General features: G+C 43.7%; 1 pseudogene; it reads left to right on the top strand.

Moving 5' to 3' along the window:
- The first annotated feature begins 1,466 nt into the window (after positions 1 to 1,466).
- LOC102828041 lies at positions 1,467 to 1,810 on the top strand (annotated as a pseudogene).
- Positions 1,811 to 3,811: the final 2,001 nt, after the last annotated feature.

Below are 3,811 nucleotides of genomic sequence, written 5' to 3'. Positions count from 1 at the left end.
TTTTTTGGGTTTGTGTCTCACCAGTCAGTAATTCTGTTAACACTTCCTTGTTTCCTTTTACTTTTAATCCAAAGTAAATGATTCCCAATTCCTTTGACCATTTTAAACCTGCAGATTCCTTTTAGTCATTGTGACTTCCTTGCTCTCAATGCCCTTTTCCTTCTACCTACTTCACCCTGAGAAAAAACAGGATTCCAGATGTGATTCCCTAAGACAAGAACATCTTTGGTCCTCCCCTGGTCTCCAGCTATCAAAGGTGGAACTCTCCTCTTCACCAACAACCTGTCTTCCCTGTAGCTACTATGTTCTCAGTGTTCCTTCTATTGTCCCTTCCTGTTCTCCTCTCCTCTCAATGCCCTTCAGCAAAATTACTGTCTTTGATCTAAAGGTTCACCCAGTAAGGTGACTCCTAAAGTCACATTTACTATTCATCCAAGGCCAAGAAAGTCACATGATTGCTGTGTGTCCTGAGCACAGATATGGAAATCTGAAAGGGTGACAGGTTGCTGGAATGGAGTCCCACATCCAACTGGACTTGTAATGCATGCTCTCTGATTATCTCTCCCAATCCAAGCTTGCTTTTTAACTAGCAACTCTCAACATTTGTCTTTTAGGCAATTAACAAAGATAAATGAACGGTGGCCATCTACAAATATAGTCACTGTAGGGGTCCCTGATTTGTATGTCTCATCCAGTAAGGGACTGAGGTGCTACAAGAGACCAGTCATCTGAAATAGCTGTTGTCATTGTGCTTATACCTTTGACTACAACTGAGAGATAACTCATCCACAAGGGTCAAAGTCACATACGCCACTATATCTTTTTGTGTCTCCCATTTTCGTTACATCCTTCCCTCTGCCTGCAATGTCTTTCTTTCCCTTCACCACGTAAGAGCTACTCTTCTTCCCAGATCTCCATGGTCAGGATTCATTGACGCCTCTCATACTTCATTGCACTTGGTTCCACACAGACTGCCTGAAGTTGTGTTTGGGTCCACCCACCCCTCTAACCATAAGTTCCTTGAGGGCAAGAACTATATTTGACTAAATTTTGGATCCCTGATATTTAGCACAGTGCTTAATACACAGGAGTTCCTTAATTATTTGCTGGATTTGGGGCATAGAGGAATTTTTTTTTTCCTTTATAATGACGTAGTACAGTGTAGACAGAGAGAAAGATGATGACATATGAATACATACAATGTAGTCATCTATTTTTTGGCCACATTTCTTAACTTCTCTGGACTTCAGATTCTAAGAAAAAGTAATAGTACCTCCCCAAAGGACTGCTCTAAAAAATAAGAAGATGCATGCAAAAGTACTTAAATCAGCTCCTAACACATGTAGCCTTTCAATAAATACAACGTAAATAATAGGATTAATACTGTTCTTTTATACTGAAATGTTGAGTTCTTCTCTTTCCCTTGGCTTCAGATCAAGTGGCGGTGCGGGTTTTTTCGCTCATCCATGGCCAAGATCAAGGCACGGGACCTTTGTGGCAAGAAAGAGGAGGAGGAGCTGCTGAAACAGCTGGATGACCTGAGGGTGGAGTTGTCCCAGCTGCATGTCGCCAAAGAGACTGGCAGTGAGGATCCTAGCTCTCTAAAATCCGCGTTGTCCGCAAATCCATTGCCAGGGTTCTCACTGTCATCAACCAGACTCAGAAGGAGAACCCCTGGAAGTTCTACAAGGGCCAGAAGTACAAACCCCTGCATCTGCCACCCAAGAAAACGTGTGCCATGTGCCGCAGAGTCTACAAGCACGAGGAGAACCTGAAGAACAAGAAACAGCAGTGGGAGGAGTTGCTGTAGCACTGAGAAGGACGCGCAGTCAAGGCCTGAGCATCTTACATCAATAAACAGAAACTGGCTGGAAAAAAAAAAGTGTGTTCTTTTAACCCTAGGTTTTCTATTTATTAAAAGTTAAAAATAAATGGGGTCCTTATCCTGAAGCAGTACAGGGTCTACTGCGTTGTGCCTGCTTGTATTTCCTGCTATAAAATTAAAAATTGCTGTTGTTGTTAAGGGCCATCAAGTCCGTTCTGACTCATAGTGACCCTATATAGGGTTTCAAGGGAGCAGCTTGTGAGTTTGAACCACCAACACTGTGGTTAGTAGTCCCATGCATATCCTATAGTGCCACATCAAAAGTGGAAAACTACTACAGACGGAGGGCTGGTTCAGGCATCATTGTGTGAGTGGAGGTGAAACTTTGAACCATGATGGCAGATGAATGGTGAAGGCACACCTCACACCACTGTGACTGGAGAGCTTCTTAGATCTGATTACTTAGTAAGTGATTTTCATTTCACAGGAAAATGTTGGGCTCTTATTTGTGATCATTGCCTTTTCTCTTGGGCTCTAAAATCCCCAGTAATCATATCCTATGCCAGCCTGTGAGATCATAGGAGTCTCAAGACCGAGTATGGGTGAAACTCAGCATAGGACCATACGGGGACTTTAGACTTCACAGGATGTACAGAGAAGGCAAAACCTTTCATGTGGTCCCTTGCTCCTCTCTAGCCTGCCCGCATGCCCCCATTGTCAGCACCAGACCCGTTCAGGGCCCACTCATGGTTCCCTTAGTAACCTGGCCTCCCTATGAACTCACCAGGAATGCCTACCATAGGATCTGAGTCATTTCAGTCGGCAGCAGATGGAGACAGTGGAGATGGGTCAGAGAGGACAGAAATAAAGGATACAATGAGGTGAGGATAGAAGGGGAGAAGAAAAATCGACTGAAGGCAACAAAGTGTGCTTTTTCGAGAAATCCCTCCCACCAACCTTCCTTTCTTGGAGATTCTCCATTTAGTCAAAACCAGAATTTGGTTCCAAGAGAGCACAGGAAACTTGTGGTTGTCAAAGAAGAAGTTCCCATCTCTGCCTCCTCTTTCTATTTATCCCGCAAGCCTGCTGGATAACATTTCATTTCAAGTACATTTTGGTATGAATCAGGCTGGTAATCTTAGTGATTAGCTGCTGCTGCCAAAGGAAACTCCCTGCTTCTGTGATGCCTTCGATAATCCAGGTCATTTTACTTGCATGCAAGGGACGCTTGGCTGAGAGCAGCCTGGGTCACTCCAGTCCTCAATGGCCTGCTACAGGTTGTTCATTACACCCAATGGAGAGCAGTTGTGGGCCCAGGATTGGGCAGTGTTTTGTTCTGCTGTGCATAAGGTCGCTATGAGTCGGTACCAACTTGATGGCACCTAACAACAAACAGCAGGAGAGCTCTGGCTTAGATGGTGGATGCAGCTGAAGCCAGAGAATTGCAAGACTCTTAAGTGCTCTCCTATAGAAGAATACAGTTATTGCTGTTGCTAAGTGCTGTTGAATCGATTCTGACCCATAAAGACCCTGTATAGGGTTTCCGAGGAGCAGCTAGTGAACTTCAACCACCGAACTTGCAGTTCAAATGACTTTGCAGTCTGGCGCATTAACCCACAATGCCACACCAGGACCAGAGAGGGAAAATCTCTTGGAATCATTCACACAATTGACTGAATCTTGATTTTAAGCAAGTGGCAATCCCTTTGAGCTCTCAGTTTCTTTAACTACAAAATGGGGCTTATTATTCTGTGCTAAACTGTGTTGAGAGTAGTCGTTAATGTTTGGTGCCATTAAGTGGACTCTGACTCATAACAACCATGTGTATAACAGAATGAAACATTGCTTGGTCCTGTACCATTCTGACAAGCTTTCCTATGATTAAGCCCATTGTTGCAATACTGTATCAATCTATCTTGTTGTGAATCTTCCTCTTTTTTGGTTGATCCTCTATTTTACTAAGAATGGTGGCCTTTTCCAAGCACT

Source organism: Chrysochloris asiatica, unplaced genomic scaffold (genome assembly GCF_000296735.1).
Source record: "Chrysochloris asiatica unplaced genomic scaffold, ChrAsi1.0 scaffold00110, whole genome shotgun sequence".
Lineage (NCBI taxonomy): Eukaryota > Metazoa > Chordata > Mammalia > Afrosoricida > Chrysochloridae > Chrysochloris > Chrysochloris asiatica.
The sequence above is the reverse complement of the archived record's forward strand: the minus strand, read 5'-3'. Positions and strand labels throughout refer to the sequence as shown.